At 41.3% G+C, this 18,473-nt stretch overlaps 1 protein-coding gene across 2 annotated transcripts in view; it reads left to right on the top strand.

The window, feature by feature from the left end:
• Positions 1–18,473, top strand: part of LOC5568475 (protein prickle) — a 341,497-nt gene that overhangs the window by 151,379 nt on the left and 171,645 nt on the right. For both annotated transcript variants that reach the window (XM_021840294.1, XM_021840295.1), the window contains one exon: positions 17,120–17,169. The gene's annotated coding sequence lies outside the window, so the exon portion shown is untranslated. The remainder of the gene's footprint in view (positions 1–17,119; positions 17,170–18,473) is intronic.

Genomic DNA, 18,473 nt, shown 5'->3' with positions numbered 1-18,473 from the left:
GATCAGGGTTGCCATTATGCCAGATTAATCTGGCACTGCAAGACTTTTGATCGAGGAAAAGACAAAAAGACAAACTACTCATTTTGCAAGACTTTTTCAAATTCAGCCAGACTTAGCCGATTAGCCATACTTACTTTAATTACGCAGGATTTAAAATTTTTCGTATGATTGGTAAATTCGCTTTTCAAAACAATAGTTTGATGAGAACCTGTGTAGAAATGAAGTAAATTGGTACAATCGTTTTGGAGTAATGTGTAGTCATGTGTTTGGTTCCACTCTGGCCGTAAAAAAAAGAGATCTTGAACACTTCGATAAACATCATGTTGTAATTTTTAGTTTTCTTGAAGATAACTCAACCGATCTTTATATATTTTTTTTAGAGAATCGCCTTAAAACCTGACATTATTTTGCCCATGTATTTTTTTTTATAAATTGAGTAGAACCAAAATGGCGGCCTAAGGAGTTTTATATGGGGAATGTCATTCCCCCAAAGAAATTCGGAATATTTTTAAAACCATATAACCAATGATTCAAAAGCAATACAGATTTCAAAAACAAAAGAGTTTTTTAGAACTGCTAAACTATTGAAAAACAAAAAAGTCATCGTGAATAATATATTGTTTTATGGTAGAAAAATTATGATGGCAGTAGAGGGGTTATCCTAGTGACTTTGTTTATTATGCGATGGTATTTTACAATTTAAATCATATTTACCCTAGATTCTTCTGTTCATTGAAAAAATGACGGTAGTAGTTTAAACTGTGTCCAGATCAACTCTACTAGAGTGCAGTTCTCATTAATAAATTTTATATAGAGTTTTGAAAACATACATGGTGAAACTTTCTCAGGGATTCATCATTTTGACTTTGTACAATCATAAGCATCTATGTTCCATAATGTAAACAAACATAAAGGACTTATTTGATGAATATCATAGCTAAAATACTAAAATGTTTTCCAATACAGACTTAAACATTTAAAAAAGGCCATGTTTTAGTGCTGATGTGAATTTAGATTTTTTTTTCTTTGTTGTATATTTTTTTGTTACCGTTGAAATTCGAGTCTAGTAGTATACCTGCACAATGGTGTCTGCCAGACTTTGCAAGACTTTTTATTTTGAACTCGCCAGACATTTTCAAAAATCTAGTGGCAACCCTGCGTGTGATTTAAAATTCCTTGCTGACTTCATATCCTTGCACTTGCAGTCGTGCTGCGGTGCAACACGGTTGGCGGGAGGGTACGCATGCGTTCGAAAAATAAACTTCACCATGCCATGAAACTGCATGAGATTCATTTCAATATTCATAAGAAGTGTTTGATTTTTCTTTTAGAATATTTTAAGGGTAGCAAATTTGCTTCCTTTCTCTGGCATTACGTCCCAATTGGGACAACGCCTGCTTCTCAACTTCAAGTGTTCTTATGAGCATTTCCACCGTTAATAACTGAGAGATTTCTTTGCCATTTTAACACGTTTATATCATGTGGTGGGTACGAAGATACTCTATGCCCTGGATAATCGAAAAAAAAAATCTTTTCAAAAGTTCCTTGACGACTCTTAGCATGGTCTTATTGAATAGCTGCGCGTTGGCTATGTGGGCCCTTAGAAAATATGGGCCAAGAGTTCCTCTTGGTATTCATCTAGGAGTTCCTCCAGGGATTCTTCCAGGAGTTCCTACTAGGATTCTTCCAGGAGTTCCTCCTGGAATTTTTCCAGGAAATCCTCCAGGGATTCTTCCAGAAGTTTCTCCAGGGATTCTTCCAGAAGTTTCTCCAGGGATTCTTCCAGAAGTTCCTCTTGGTATTCTTCCAAGAGTTCTTCCTAGGATTCTTCCAGGAGTTCCTTCTGGAATTTTTCCAGGAGTTCATGCTGGGATTCTTCCAGAAGTTTCTCCAGGGATTCTTCCAAGAGTTCCTCCTAGGATTCTTCCAGGAGTTCCTTATGGAATTCTTCCAGGAGTTCATGCTGGGATTCTTCCACGAGTTCTTTCTGGGATTCTTTCAGAAGTTCCCCCCGGGATTCTTCCAGGAGTTCTTCCAAGGATACTTCCAGGAGTTCCTCCTGGGATTTTTTCAGAAGTTCCTCCAGGGATTTTTCCACGTCCTCCTCTGGGAATTCATACAGGAGTTCCGCCTGGGATTCTTCAGGAAGTTTTTCCAGGAATTCTTCCAAGAGTTCTTCTTGGGATTTTTCCAGGAGATCCTCCAGGGAAACTTTCAGAACTTCTCCATTTATTCTTCCAGAAGTTCCTCCTGGAGTTCTTTCAGTCTTCCTCCTGAGATTTTTCAAGGCTTCTTCCAGGAGTTTCTCCTGAAATGCTTCCTGGAGATCCCCCTGGGATTCTTCCAGGAGTTCATCCTAGGATTCTACAAGGATTCCTCCTAGAATTCTTCCAGGAGCTCCTTCAGGGATTCTTCCAGAAGTTTCTCCAGGGATTCTTCCAGGAGTTCCTGCTAGGATTCTTTCAGGAGTTCCTCTTGGTATTCTTCAAGGAGTTCCTCCTGAAATCCTTCCAGAAGTTCCTCCAGGGATTCTTCCTGGAGTTCTTCCTGGGATTCTTCCAGGAGATCCTACAGGGGTTCTTCTAGGGGTTCCTCCAGAGATTCTTCCAGGAGTTCCTTTTGAGATTCTTCAAGGTTTCTTCCAGGAATTTCTCCTAGAATTCTTCCGGGAGTTCCTCCTGGCATTCTTCCAGGACTTCCTCCTGAAATTCTTCCAAAAGTTACTCCTGAGATTCTTCCAGGAGTTGCTCCTGGGATTCTTCCAGGAGTTCGTCCTGAAATTTTTACAGGACTTCGGCTTGGGATTCATCCAGGAGTTTCATCTGGGATTCTTCCAAATGTTCCTCTATGTATTCTTCTAGGAAATCTTCCAGGGATTTTTCTAGGAGTTCCTCATGTGATTCTACCAAGAGTTTCTCTAGGATTCTTCCAGGAGGTCCTCTTGGTATTATTTTAGAAATTCCTCATCGGATTCTACCAGGTGTTCCTCTAGGATTCTTTCAGGAGTTCCTCTTGGTATTCTTCTAGAAGTTCCTTCAGGAGTTCCTCTTGGTTTTCTTCAAGGAGTTCCTCCTGAAACCCTTCCAGAAGTTCCTCCAGGGATTCTTCCAGGAGGTCCTCTTGATATTCTTCCAGAAGTACTTTCAATTATTCTTCCAGGAATTCCTCCTGGAGTTCTTCCAGTCTTCCTCCTGAGATTCTTCAAGGCTTCTTCCAGAAGTTTCTCCTAGAATGCTTCCTGGAGTTCCTCCTGGGATTTTTCAAGGAGTTTTTCCAAGGATTCTTCAAGGAGTTCCTCCTGGAAGTCTTCCAGGAGTTTCTCCATGGATTCTTCCAGCAGTTCCTCCAGGGATTCTTCCAAGAATTCCTCCAGGGATTCGTCCAGGAGTTCCTCCTAGAATTCTTCAAGGAGTTCCTCTCCTCCTGGAATTCTTCCAAAGTTCCTCCAGGGAATTTTCCAGGAGTTTCTTCTGGGATTCTTTCAGAAGTTCCACTTGGTATTCTTCTAGGAAATCCTCCTTAGAATCTTCCAGGAATTTCTCCACGGATTCTTCCAGTAATTCTTCTTAGGATATTTCCAGGAGTTTCTCCAAGGATTCTTCCAGAGATTCCTCTTGGGTTTCTTACAGGAGTTCCTCATGGGATTTTTTCAGGTCTTTCTCTGGGAATTCTTCCAGGAATTCCTCCTGGGATTCTTCCCGGAGTTTCTCCTGAGATCTTTCCAAGAGTTCCTCAAGGGATTCTTCCAGGAGTTCCTTCTGGGATTCTTCCAGGAGTTCTTCTGGGTATTCTTCTAGGAGTTCCTCCAGGAATTCTTCCCGGAATAGCTCCTGGGATTCTTCCATTTATTCTTCCAGGAATTCCTCCTGGAGTTCTTCCAGTCTTTCTCCAGAGATTCTTAAAGGCTTTTTCTAGAAGTTTCTCCTAGAATGCTTCCTGGAGTTACTCCTGGGATCCTTCCAGGTGTTCTTTAAAGGATTCTTCCAGGTGTTCCTCCTGGAATTCTTCCAGGAGTTTCTCCAGGGATTCTTCGAGGAGTTCCTCCAGGGATTCTTCCAGGCATTCCTCCTGGGATTCGTCCAGGAGTTCCTCCTAAGATTCTTCAAGGAGTTCCTCTTCTCCTGGAATTCTCCCAAAGTTCCTCCAGGGAATCTTCCAGGAGTTCTTTCTGGGATTCTTCCAGAAGTTCCACTTGGTATTCTTTCAGGAATTCCTCCTGAGAGTCTTCCGGGAATACCTCCTGGGATTCTTCCAGGAGTTCTTCCTAGGATATTTCCAGGAGTTCCTCCTAAGATTCTTTCAGATGTTCCTCCTAGGATTCTTCCAAAGATTCCTCCTGGGTTTCTTCCAGGAGTTCCTCCTGGGATATTTCCAGGACTTCCTCCTGGAATTCTCCTTGGAGTTCCTACAGGGATTCTTCCAGGAGTTCCTTATAGAATTTTTTAGGACTTTCTCCTAGAATTCTTTCAGGAGTTCCACCAGAGATTAATCCAGGAGTTCCTCCAGGGATTTTTCCAGGAGTTACTCCTGTGTTTCTTACAGGAGTTCTTCCTGGGATTTTTCCTCTTGATATTTATCAAGGAGTTCCTCCTGGGATTCTTCAGGGAGTTTCTCTTGGAATTCTTCCATGATTTCTTCTTGGGATTTTTCCAGGAGTTTCTTCAGGGATACTTCCAGAAGTTCCTACATTTATTCTTCCAGGAGTTCCTCCTGGAGTTCTTCTAGTCTTCCTCCTGAGATTTTTCAAGGCTTCTTCCAGGAATTTCTCCAGGAATGCTTCCAGGAGTTCCTTCTGGGATCCTTGCAGGGGTTCCACTTGGTATTCTTCTTGGAATTCCTCCTGGGAATCTTAAAGGAGTTCTTCCTAGGATACTTCCAGGAGTTTCTCCTGGGATTCTTCCAGATGTTCCTCCTGGGATTCTTCCAGAGATTCCTCCTGTGTTTCTCCAGGAGTTCCTTTTAGGATTCTTCCAGAAGAAACTCCTGAAATCCTTCCAAGAGTTCCTCAAGGTGGGGGGGGTTCTTTCTAGGATATTTCCAGGAGTTTCTCCTAAGATTGTTTCAGATGTTCCTCCTGGGATTCTACCATGGATTCCTCCTGGGTTTCTTCCAAGAGTTCCTCTTGGGATATATCCAGGTACCTCCGAGAATTCTTCCAGGAATTCCTCCTTGGATTCTTCCAGGAGTTCCCCCTGAGATCCTTCCATGAGTTCCTCGAAGGATTCTTCCAGGAGTTCCTTCTGTGATTCTTCCAGGAGTTCCTCTGGCTATTCTTCTAGGAGTTCCTCCAGAGATTCTTCCAGGAGTGCCTTCTGGGATGCATCCAGAAGTTCCTCTTGGTATTCTTCTTGGAATTCGTCCTGGGATTCTTCAAGGAATTCCTCCTAGGGTACTTCCAGGAGTTCCTCCTGTTATTCTACCAGGTGTTCTTCCTAGGATTTTTTCAGAAGTTCCTCCTGTGTTTCTTCCAGGAGTTCCTCCTGGGATTTTTTAAGGTCCTCCTCTGGGAATTCATCCTAGGAGTCATTCAGGGAGTTTCTCCTGGAATTCTCATAGGAGTTCCTCCTGGAGTTCTTCCAGGAGTTGCTCCTAGGATTCTTCCAGGACTTCCTCCTGGAATCTTCCAGGAGTTCATCCAGGGATTCTTCCAGAAGTTCCTCCAGGGATTCTTCGAGAAGTTACTCTTGGTATTCTTCTTGAAATTCCTTCTGGGATTCTTCCAGGAGTTCCTTGTGGAAATCTTCCAGGAGTTTCTCTCGGTATTCTTCTAGGAGTTCTTTCTACGATACTTTCAGGAGTTCCTCCTGGGATTCTTTCAGTAGTTCCTCCTTGGTTTCTTCCAGGAGTTCCTCCTGGGATTTGTGTAAAAATTCCCCATGGGACTTTTCCATGAGTTCCTCCAGGGATTCTCCCATGATTTAATCTCTCAGTTATTAACGGTGGAAATGCTCATAAGAACACTTGAAGTTGAAAAGCAGGCGTTGTCCCAATTGGGACGTAATGCCAGAGAAAGGAAGCAAATTTGCTACCCTTAAAATATTCTAAAAGAAAAATCAAACACTTCTTATGAATATTGAAATGAATCTCATGCAGTTTCATGGCATGGTGAAGTTTATTTTTCGAACTCATGCGTACCCTCCCGCCAACCGTGTTGCACCGCAGCACGACTGCAAGTGCAAGGATATTGTTGTTGTTGTTTGAGAGGGACTTTAACCCGAAGGTCATTCGTCCCTTTTGCAAGGATATGAAGTCAGCAAGGAATTTTAAATCACACGCATCGTCATACGTTCTCATCTCACACCAGCCGAGAACTTTATTGTTGCGCATAGAACTAATTCTTCGCTGTGCGCATTTTAGAAACAAACTTCCGCACCAATGTTTTCCCTCAGCGGAGATATGGAACGCAATTTGAGGATGCGATTACCCTCTTACTACAACAATACCAGCGTTCGTTCTCACGCCAGAAGTCTTATGTCATTTTTCTTTTTGTGAGCTTTGTCGGTGATGAAAATGTAAATAAACCAACGTCAGGCTAATTTTTGTTCGGTCGAATCTGAATCGGGTTGTAGCTGGAACTATGATTCTGGATGGGTTTCACCAGTCCAACGAAGATTCAAAAACGAATTCAACATTCGACGCTGCGAGAGAAAGAGCGAAAAGGAAGGGCTGCCAAAGGCACAATTTAATGAAATAATGGCGATGATTTCAGCTGTTCGATGAGTTTTATGCATGATTTTGACCTATCGATTGTGGTCAAACGGTAAGTCAACCAATGTTGGTCTCCAAGGAGGTTTGGTAGAAAACAGTATGATCAATGTTTTCTAGAAGAACACTTTTTGTCAGAACGATATTGCCATACATTAAACTAGCAAAATACCTTAAAAAAGCGTATTTTTTTGGGTGTCCGCTTCAAAGATGTCAAAATTAATGTACTTAAAACATTTTATACAATTTTTTCGTCCAAGAGGCTTTGAAGCATAAAGGTTTAGGCTTACCATTCATGAGCTCAGATTATTTTTTTGATAAGTGGTTAGTGAGATAACGACAATCAAAATTGAGCCAGTTTTAAAACATCGAATATTGAATAAATCCCTTAGCAGTGATTTCCGACCCTATGTTCCATGGACACTTTTTCTTGTCTCAAGGTCCTCTATCTACCCTAAAAATATGCAACCAGGAAGCAAACACCCTGTATGTCATGGTGGTTTGAATGCTATCAAAGGCTTTCCCTTTAAATATCTCAGAAATCAGTTGAGATTTCGAAAAGTTATGGCTTTTTGACAACTACCGAAAAGCTAAACATTACATATAATTTGCAATTGGATTAGTTGGATTAATCCAATTGCAAATTATATGTAATGTTTAGCTTTTCGGTAGTTGTTAAACTTCCACTCGGCTGGTTGGCCGTAAACCACGATTCAAAATTAAAACAAGTATGGCTTTTTGGTTTTTTAAAGACGTGAAAATAGTAACGCTTGACTTTCATTACATAGAACAATATTAAAATATAAGCTTATTTTTTTTCTAAGGGTCCATTCTTATTATTTTGTCAATTTTTCCATATGATCTTGAAAGAAAACAAACTTTGTCCCAAAAAGTTTCATATTAGGAAAATTTTGAATAAGTTTTTTTTTTAACAACAACTTTTGGTCAATTTTTTTTCCAGCAAATAATTAAATTTTGGTGATATAATAAGAACCATGAGTCATGATAACATCTCTAGAAGTAGCCAATTTCTAGTTAGTTCCAGATTGATGCAAAAATGTATCAATTAAGTAATAAAGCAGGCCATTTTATTAGTTATTCACGATTCACCATCAAAACCCATAAATCAGTAAAGAGAAATGTGAGCTTTTCTCTTGACAAACTTTTTTATTTAAGGAAAATCGGGCACGATTTTTGATCATTTTGACTCAATGTGGATGGAATTCGTCTTATGTCTAAAAAATCATTGGAAATACTTCAAAGCTTCCGTCTTGAGTTTTGAGGGTTTGTCCAGTTAAAGAAAATCAAATAATGTAAGCAGATTTCTTCAAGTTAGCAAATTATTCTAGTACACAACAATGAAGACCGCCCTACAGTTGAAGCACAGACTGTGGTTGAAGTCAAAATACGCGTATCTGTCAAAGGATGCAGATTCTATTTGAAATAAAGAGGATAATAATGAAATCTATGGTAGTAGGTCGAAAGACAAAAGTTCAAGAGGACAGAAAGTCAAAGAACAAAAAATAAGAGACAAAAAGTCAAAAATTTCCTTTCAAAGACGAAAAAAAAACCACCGAGCAAATGTTTGTCGACCTTTTGTCTTTCGATCTATTGTCCTTTCGAACTTTTGTCTTTCAACCTTTCGTCCATAAACCATAATAATCATCATTGTTTTACAAATTTCCAACACCAGTATTTTTTTTCTCATAATCGAAGCAATGTTAAAGCAAATTTATCATTACATTGCACCAGCTTAGGTAGGTGCTCCAGAATTCGCCACCCTAAGGAAAAAATATTGTTCATAAATAAATCCAATGGCCTACGATTACCGTGAATACGGCAATGATAATCGGGGTGGCGAATACTGGACCACTTGTACCAGTATTCGTCATGTTTTCAATGGCGGTTTCTGAATTCGCCACTTGTTGTCTTATAGAGGGTGACGAATTAAGGAACACTATGGTGAAATAAAGCGCAAAGAAACAAACATTTCAAGGAAAAGGATTGTTCCCATTATTTTCTGAGCAAATTTTATTGAAGCAATGAATATTTCCGTATCATTTCAAAGCTTTTGACGAACACTTAACGATTTTTGTCTATTTGTGTAATTCGGGGTGATACTATGACATATACCGGTACACCTACCCTATCAGTTTAAACAACTGCCTCCGACACAATTCGAATTTAATCGTCTGGATGTCTAGTTCTTTCTAGTTTTCATTGGATTTTTTGATATTTCGACCAAGAGTTATGGGTCACTAGGTCAAGTCGGGTAAAAATGATCCCAACTTTCTTTTCAATTTACTTTTATCTAACTTGGGGCCGATTTGTTCACCTTCGCTTAAGCCGTAAACCATGTTTACCCATTTGATTAAACTAGGTTTAAAACCTAAGCAAGGGTGAAGAAATCGGCCCTTATTAGTATAAATCTGAAACCAACTTAACTTGTTTTTCTAGTTTGGACTACGGACGATATGTGAGAACTAAGTTAGTCACTGAGACTAAATTTGACCTTGGGTATTGTTTGTTCATTTCTGGGACCTTCTTAGAACCGGCAGATGATACATCAACTTTATTTTTCTTTTGAACTATCGAAATTTGGGTTTTTAACTTCATTATTGGCAGAAGTTAACTCAGACAGGATTCCTTTCCGAACGCTAGCCAGTATCGGTTGTGTTTTGCGCAGTTTCTCTATAGTTCGAAGCAAATTGATTTCACTGCGAAGTGAACCGTTTTTTCTCCTCGCGTTGCGTGGTTTTTTACGGTGTTACAATTTCAGTTGAAATAACCGATCATCCGCGTTTCGGATCACGGAAGCAGCCAGCCTTAGCCTAGCCTATTGGTTGGACTGTCCAGCTTTACCGAAGGCCATCCCGTCGCAGCATTGTGTCATCATCATATATGCCATCATCATCACCATTATCATCATCAGCAACAGCAGCACAGAAGAGGCCTCAAACCATCAAGTTGCTGTGTTGCCTACCGGGTGCCTATCGTTTCGAACAGCAAGTCCCGGACAATACATCCATCGGCAGATCTGCACGTGTTTACGAAAAACAACAGCAGTGCAGAGAAGCCAGTCGGTCACATTGGATGAATAGGTATTTATTTCGTTCCGCCGATCTCTTTCGTCTGCCCGCCTATCTTCCTTCTCGACGCTAGCCGGTGATCAACTCACCTACCAGTGTATAGTTGCCTTTTTGCGTTCATTTTCTTATTGAACTTTTTTTTTGTAAATATTTTTTTTTCTTCCCTCATTTTTTTTGGTGATTAATTCACCTAAAGGTAAATTTGTCTACCTCTGCTATTACTATTAGTATTATTATTATTATATTTTTTTTTTTGGTTCAATTTTTGTTTTGTTTTTTTTTTTTGTTTTGAGGTGATTGATTCACCTGAAGTGCGAACGAACTTAACCGCACTTTAAATTTTACAATAAGTAGTTCTTTATTTCGTTATTATTATTATTTTTAAGTGTAAATATTGTTCAAAATCTATTTGCTGGGTGCTAAAAATTGATTGCACATACGATTTTGAATTCTTCCTGGTGGGGTAATCTCACCCCACAATGGAACCAAACGATGAAGGCGGGGGTCAGTCGCAATACGAAATTTCCTCGGATGATGAATCAAATCCAAACCGATCAAATGTCGTTCTAACATCGATTCCGCAGAATATCACGGAAATGGAGACCAACGAAGTCTCAGCCACCCTCCCTATCACCCCGCAAGGATATGCATCCCGTACAAACGGTTCATCTAGCCCTATCCCCTCGGAAGATAGTGAATCGATTGAATCACCGTCATATGAATATTTGGCCTGTACTCAAGTGCCGATGGATACCTCCTCCAATACGCGTAATGTAAACCAACCCCTGGTGCTCTCCTCCTCTTCTAGTACTGCTAAGGAAGCGACCCCCCGCCTAAAAGCCTATCCACCCGGATCTAAGGGTCCCTTTCTGGTTTTCTTTCGGCCCAAAGGCAAACCATTGAACAAATTGCAAATAGAAAAAGATCTGGCAAAGTCGTTTCGGGGCATCGAATCAGTAGATGCTCCTAGTCGTGACAAATTGCGTGTCACGGTTAGTGATCGTGAACAGGCCAATAAGATTGTTGCCTACAAACTCTTTTCGATGGAGTACAGAGTATACCTTCCAAGTCGAGAAATTGAGATCGCAGGAGTGGTCACCGAACCGTTTTTGAGTTGCGCTGACATCAAATCTGGTGTTGGAGGATTTAAAAACCGTGCCGTCCCTCCAGTCGCCATACTTGATGCCAGACAAATGAACCAGGTGGCTCCTGATGGCACAAAACAGCCGTCGAATTCGTTTTGTGTAACTTTCTCTGGATCGGCGCTTCCGGACTACTTGGTGATCGGGAAACTTCGGTTGCCCGTTCGCCTTTATAAACCGACGGTTATGCACTGTGATAAGTGCCAGCAAATTGGTCATACATCACCTTTCTGCTGTAACAAGCCACGGTGCGCAAAATGCGGTGAGCTACATGTGCAGGGTGCCTGCAGTTCTGATCCCAAGTGTTCATGCTGTGGTCAAGCTCCACATGAGCTCACTGCATGCCCGAAGTTTATAGAGCGGGAGAAACATCAGATACGCTCTCTAAAACAACGGTCAAAGCAATCTTACGCAGAAATGCTAAAGAAGATCGCACCGACTGTTGTTCCACCAGCCCACTCTATCGCTAGTAACAACCTCTTTACTACCCTGCCTGATGATGACCAAGGCTCTGACTCTGAGGCGGGTGAAGAATATAATGTTATACAAACAGGAACAAAGCGAAAGCGAGCTATAGCACGAAGGCACCGTCAGCAGCCTTCTCATGTTCCTGTTGCTCAACAGAATTCTCGACTCTCCCTGAAAAAGTCAAGAAGTGACGGAAATACCACTAAAGTTACCCCCCCAGGTTTTAAATTCAAACCTGGAGATTTTCCTTCACTTCCGGGATCATCTAAAACCCCAGATGTCCCAGTTTTTCGCTCGGAAAGCCAACAAACAAACATCTTCACATCTCGACAAGAACATGTCGAAACTTCCGACAAAATAACGCTTTCCGGGATTGTGGAAATCATCTTCGAAGTAATGGAAGTCTCTCCCGCAATAAGAAACCTTATTAGTAAGGCACTTTCTTTCATAAAACCTCGTCTGAAGCGACTGGCTTCAAAATGGCCGATTCTTGAATCGTTCATATCTTTCGATGGATAATACATCCAATGAGGTCGGGGATATGGTCGAAATCCTACAGTGGAATTGCAGAAGCATTTCTAAAAATATTGAAGCGTTTAAGTTTTTAGTTCACAGCACACGCTGTGACGTATTTGCTCTCAGTAAAACATGGCTAACTTCTGATAAGAATCTCTCTTTCCACGATTTCAACATTATTCGCCAAGATCGTGGGGATGGTTATGGAGGGGTATTATTGGGGATCAACAAGCTCCACTCCTTTTATAGAATTGATTTTCCCCCGATGACAGGCACTGAAGTAGTTGCATGTCAGGTTACTATACGAGGAAAAAGCTTTAGCATAGCAAGTACGTACCTACCGCCTAGTGCCAGGATATCTCGCAGAGAGCTTACAGCCATCTGCTGCGCTATGCCAGCCCCACGGTTGATCGTAGGTGATTTCAATTCACACGGTACAGCCTGGGGGTCAATGTACGACGACAACCGTTCAACCTTGATATACGACCTATGCGACGACTTCAACTTGACTATTTTAAACACTGGGGAAGCAACACGTATCAAACCTCCAGCTCCTCCAAGTATTTTAGACCTCTCAATCTGTTCGAACTCATTATCATTGGATTGCACGTGGAAAGTAATTCAAGATCCCCATGGTAGTGATCACCTGCCTATCAAAATTTCAATTTCCAATGATTCGTGTCAGGCTCGCCAGATCGACGTAGCATACGACCTCACCAAGCACATTGACTGGGGAAAATATGCTGAAGCGATCTCCGATGGCGAGCAGTCGGTCGATGCTCTTCCTCCGTTGGAAGAGTACCAGTTTTTATCCGAGTTAATTATCAACAGTGCTATTGAAGCACAGCGTCGACCAATACCGGGAGCGAAAGTTCGAAGACGGCCACCCACCCCTTGGTGGGATGATGAGTGCACCGCAGTATATCGGGAAAAGTCCGTCGCGTTTAAAGAATACCGGAAACGCGGTTCTCGTGAAAACTATGAGCGCTATACCTCTCTTGAACGCAAGTTTGGTAGCCTCGTCAAAGCGAAGAAAAAAGGATATTGGCGCAATTTCGTAAACGGGCTTTCTAGGGAAACTTCCATGACAACATTATGGACCGTCGGTAGAAGAATGCGGAACGCGACAGCGGTAAATGAAGACAAAGAACACTCTTCTCGGTGGATCTTCCAGTTCGCCAAGAAAGTGTGTCCTGATTCCGTTCCAGTACACGGAAAGGTTCGCGTTAACTCAACCGAAAGAAACGAAGTTGATAGACCCTTTTCGATGCTAGAATTCTCACTTGCTCTCCTTTAATGTAAGAATTCTGCCCCAGGAATGGATAGGATTAAGTTCAACTTGCTCAAAAACCTCCCAGACGTCGCGAAGAGGCGCTTGTTGAACTTATTCAATCAGTTTCTGGAACGCAACATTGTTCCGGATGATTGGAGACAAGTGAGAGTGATTGCCATCCAAAAGCCCGGAAAACCCGCGTCGGATTACAACTCGTACCGCCCTATCGCGATGCTGTCCTGTTTACGCAAGCTGTTAGAGAAGATGATTCTTCATCGGCTTGACAAATGGGTTGAATCGAACGGTTTTCTATCAGATACGCAATTTGGTTTCCGCAGAGGCAAAGGAACGAGCGACTGTCTTGCACTTCTTTCAACAGAAATCCAACTGGCCTATGCTCAAAAGGAGCAAATGGGATCGGTTTTTTTGGACATTAAGGGAGCTTTTGATTCAGTATGCATAGATGTCCTTTCAGACCAACTCCACGACTGTGGGCTTTCACCATTAATCAACAACTATTTGTACAATTTGTTGTCTGAGAAACGTATGAGCTTTTCTCACGGTACCTCAACAGCTTCACGAATTAGTTACATGGGTCTCCCCCAGGGCTCATGCTTAAGCCCCCTTCTTTACAATTTTTATGTCAGAGACATTGATGATTGTCTCGTGGAAAATTGCTCGCTAAGACAGCTTGCAGATGATGCCGTTGTTTCCGTAACAGGACCAGGGGCGGATGATTTGCAAAGACCACTGCAAGATACTCTAGACAATTTGTCTACTTGGGCTTTAAAGCTGGGTATCGAATTCTCTCCGGAGAAAACTGAGTCGGTTGTCTTTTCTAAGAAGCATGTCCCAGCACAGTTGGGGCTTCAAATCATGGGTAAGGAACTAACTCAGGGTCTTTCACATATGTATCTTGGGGTCTGGTTCGATTCCAAATGCACTTGGGGAAAGCACATTAAGTATCTGTATCAGAAATGCCAACAACGAATCAACTTCATGCGCACACTGACCGGAACATGGTGGGGAGCCCACCCGGACGATCTGATAATGTTATACCGCACTACAATCCTCTCGGTCCTTGAATACGGTAGCTTTTGTTTCCAATCCGCCGCGAAAACACACATTCTGAAGCTGGAGCGTATCCAGTATCGCTGTCTTCGAATCGCGTTAGGCTGTATGAACTCGACTCATACAATGAGTTTAGAAGTATTAGCAGGAGTCCTTCCTTTATCAGATCGTTTCGCAGAATTGTCCCTCCGGTTCCTCATCCGCTGTGAGGTATTAAACCCATTGGTTATTGAAAATTTTGAAAAGCTAATCGAACGAAATCCTCAAACAAAATTCATGACACTGTACTACTGGTACATGAGTCTGGAGATTAACCCTTCTTTGAATGCTCCCAATCGTAGTTGCTTCCCAAATCTCTCCAACTCCACTGTAGGTTTTGATCTGACCATGAGGCAAGAAACCCATGGAATTCCAGATCGGCTCCGATCGGAGGTCATACCACTATTTTTTGCAAACAAGTTCGGCCAGGTCAGCAGCAACAGAACGTTTTATACTGACGGGTCAAAAACAAATGATTCCACTGGATTTGGTGTATACAACGAATTTCATAGCGCCGCCCACAAACTTCAGAACCCTTGTTCAGTATACGTCGCAGAATTAGCGGCTATACACTATGCATTAGAGCGAATTGCCTCTCTTCCCTCTGATCGATATTTCATTTTTACGGATAGTCTCAGCTCCATCGAGGCTATACGTTCAATGAGGCCGGTAAAGTACTCCCCGTATTTTCTCCGTGAAATACGATCTAAATTGAGTGCTTTGTCGAATCATACCATCACCTTGGTTTGGGTCCCCTCGCATTGCTCGATTCCGGGCAATGAGAAAGCGGACGCACTCGCCAAGGTGGGCGCTATGGAAGGCGATATTTATGATCGACAAATCGCCTTTGAAGAATTTTTTACAATTGCTCGTCAGCAGACCTTGCTCAGTTGGCAACAAAAATGGGATAAAGGGGATTTGGGCAGGTGGTTACATTCCATTCTCCCGCAGGTATCAAAGAAGTCGTGGTTTAAAGGGATGAACATGAGTCGCGACTTTATCAAAATAATGTGTCGGCTGATGTCCAACCACTACTCGTTAGGCTCGCATCTCTATCGAATAGGGCTCGCAGACAATAATCGATGTGGTTGTGGAGCTGGTTACCAAGACATCAACCATGTTGTCTGGTACTGCCCCGAATACGAAATTGCCAGATCAAATCTATGTACATCTCTCAGGGCCCGAGGAAAACTAGACAAGGAAGACATTAGAGATGTGTTGGGTAGACTGGACTTTGACTACATGTTACTTGTTTACAAGTTTTTGAAGCAAATCGACGTTTTTGTTTGATAATATGCCTTTTGTTCCGCTTGTCCTCCTCGTATACCCCTTCCCGTTTTTTGGATGTCCACCTTGTTTCCCTCGAAACCCGTTTGTTTGTACCGTTACAGGTTGTCGTCATGTCCACTCTGCGTTGACCAGCAGCAATAACGCCTCAACAACATGCTGCTGTTGAAGATCAACAAGTAAACCAAAATTCCCATCCCTTCCAAAAATGATTGTATTCCTTAACCTCGACCAAACCGCGAGTTTTACGGTTCCCCAAAACTAACTTAGTTCTATAAGAAACAAATATGATTTTGTAAATAAATCCTTTCAATCCGGCTCCGTAATGCCTAAGGGCGCTTGAGCCTGCTAAATAAATGATTAAGTAAAAAAAAAAAAAAAAAACTCAGACATGGTCGTGGAAAGACATTTGAACGATATTGACCACCTAAATGACAGATTCAGTGACTTAGTCATCAATCAGGTTTGATGATAATGTTTAATTCCCAGATTTGCCAGTTAGAAAGAAAACTAATATTGGGCTATTTGGGGCCAATTCCAAGAGGGTCCCCAAAAATAGCAAAAAAAAACTACTGAAGGACAAACCAGATCCCATTGTCTAATTAAGTTCTGACATAGCGACCGTAGTCGAAACTATAAAAACGAATTGAAATGAAGTCAGATTTATTTTAATTAGTTGAGTAAAAACTGATCAAAAGGAAGTAAGGGGCATTTTTACCCTAAATGACCTAGTGATCCACCGAAATAATTCCAAACCAGTGAACATTCGTGAAAAATCCAATGCTGATCGAGAAACTAGGCATCCAGATTATTCCATTCGAACTAAACTGAAGACAATCCATCAAGGATTGCCGAAATGACCGCAGTTTGAACTTTTGCTATTTATAGCAAGTCCTTGTTGTTAAGTCCTTCAGCAAACTTGTTCAGAAATCTTTCGTGAATAGCTGGACAGATGAGAGTATTACAGTGGACTTTTGGAGTAATCCTTCGAAAAATAGTAATTAAATCATTTGCAAACCACTAACAAAGTTTCTGGTTCTGGCTTATTCTCAAACGATTGATCCTAGAAATTCCTGCATAATTTTTTTCTAGAATTTTGTAACAGATCTCTAGTATGATTCAAAGCGGTTGTGACATTTTTGTAAAATTATTTGAAAAAGATTCACGAAGAAACTTAGAATCTCAGAATAGTTGTTGTTAAAGAAAAGCTTTATTTTTAAATATCCTTCATAAATATCTTGAAAAATTTTTTAAAAAGATAATCTACGCCTATGAACAATGAACAATCGCTACAACTTCTTCACGAATATTCGTCTGATAAATGTATTTCCAAAATTTTCTATAGATTATTTTCCGGGAATTTTCATATGTCTGCAAAAGGCGTTTTCACAACCAAACATCAAATATCTTGTAAATGATTGTATGTCTTCACATCTTTTACCAATCTAACGCTTTTGTATCTAGAGTATTAAAAAATAAAAGAAACAAACAATTAAAACATTGTCTCTTCCCCTTGTTCTATTTCGCAGATTATGCATAAGTCATCCTAAGGTTCCCTATCAACGGATTTTAAATAAGGGTGAGTATTTTGAAACCAGTGTAATTATATCATGCAGGTCCATTTCATTACTTCTTAGTTATTATAGTTTGTGGGAGCGAGCGAAAAGACAAGAAGCACACTCGTTTGGTACGTAATGCGTATTCGAGTGATATCGCGATTCCGGATAGCCGTGATTTTATCATTGATCTCGTCTTTACCCACTAACCCAATATTCTTTCCATGACAACTGTGGAGATGCAGAGGTATATTCGGTCTCTAGTAACATTCCTTCCCTTCCTCAGTGATCGCATTGGACGTGGCCGGCGCCGTTATTAACTTTTAAACTTTGAACTCTCGATTTGTGCACTTTGAGAATGGTTAGCTAATCATAAGCCCTATTCATTAAATCTCAGTGCAACTTCGATAGCTCTGGTCAATCACGGAGTAGCAGCTACAAACGTTATATGTTATATTTGCTAAAACTAACTATTTCTTATTTAATTGAGGTCGAACTTTTGCCCCATCTTACTCTTTAATCTAATTTAAAGTTTAAGGAAACAATCAGGGTCTTCAGATGGTGGCGAATAGTTTGGAATCTCAAATAATCTCTTTCAAAAAGGCTTGTTTTTGATCAGCAATAGCTTCGAACAAGATGTTATATTACAACGCCAATTACATTTGAATCGCCTAAGCTTCTGACCATAAAATCGCTCAAAGCACTCCATATATCATCGGTTCATCCCACGCGGGATCTATCACTTTCATCAACCGGCTTCTCGGGGGCACACTTTTGTCGTCTCCCAAATCGGCTATCCCAAATCATTTTGTTCGCCACCCACTACTATCCGAACGACTGACGGACGAAGCGCAAATGGTTTTATGACCTCTTTAAGCATCTCGTCGCAGCACGAACCCGAAAGCAACGACGACCGCAACAATGGGAGCCATCCGACAAGATTTACAGCCTGCCGACAAGAACATTCTTCCTTCGCTCTCTTATAGTTCGTTTATCCATTCTTCGCTTGTCGGTCGACCACTTTCTTGTCATCGTCGCGCTTCCATAAGCCGAATTATTATCAAAATATGATAATGCACTAATTTGAATTTCATAACATTTGCTTCGGCTGCGAGCTGGCCGGCGAGCGAAATCACGCCCGGCCAATTTGCCCACTTTAGGCCGTTACGATAAAAATTGAATAATCATTATTTTTTTCGCTTGTCGCTCGTCTGCGAGATGGTGAGCTCGTTTCAATTTGATGACTATTCCTGGCCGGGCTGCGGATTGCGTTATCGGTTTATTTGATGAATAGAAATCGGTAGTTATCGGTAGGTTCATAAAACAG

Source organism: Aedes aegypti, chromosome 2 (genome assembly GCF_002204515.2).
Source record: "Aedes aegypti strain LVP_AGWG chromosome 2, AaegL5.0 Primary Assembly, whole genome shotgun sequence".
In the NCBI taxonomy this organism is placed as follows: Eukaryota; Metazoa; Arthropoda; class Insecta; order Diptera; family Culicidae; genus Aedes; species Aedes aegypti.
Note: the sequence above shows the minus strand (reverse complement) of the source record. Positions and strands in the feature narration are given on the sequence as shown.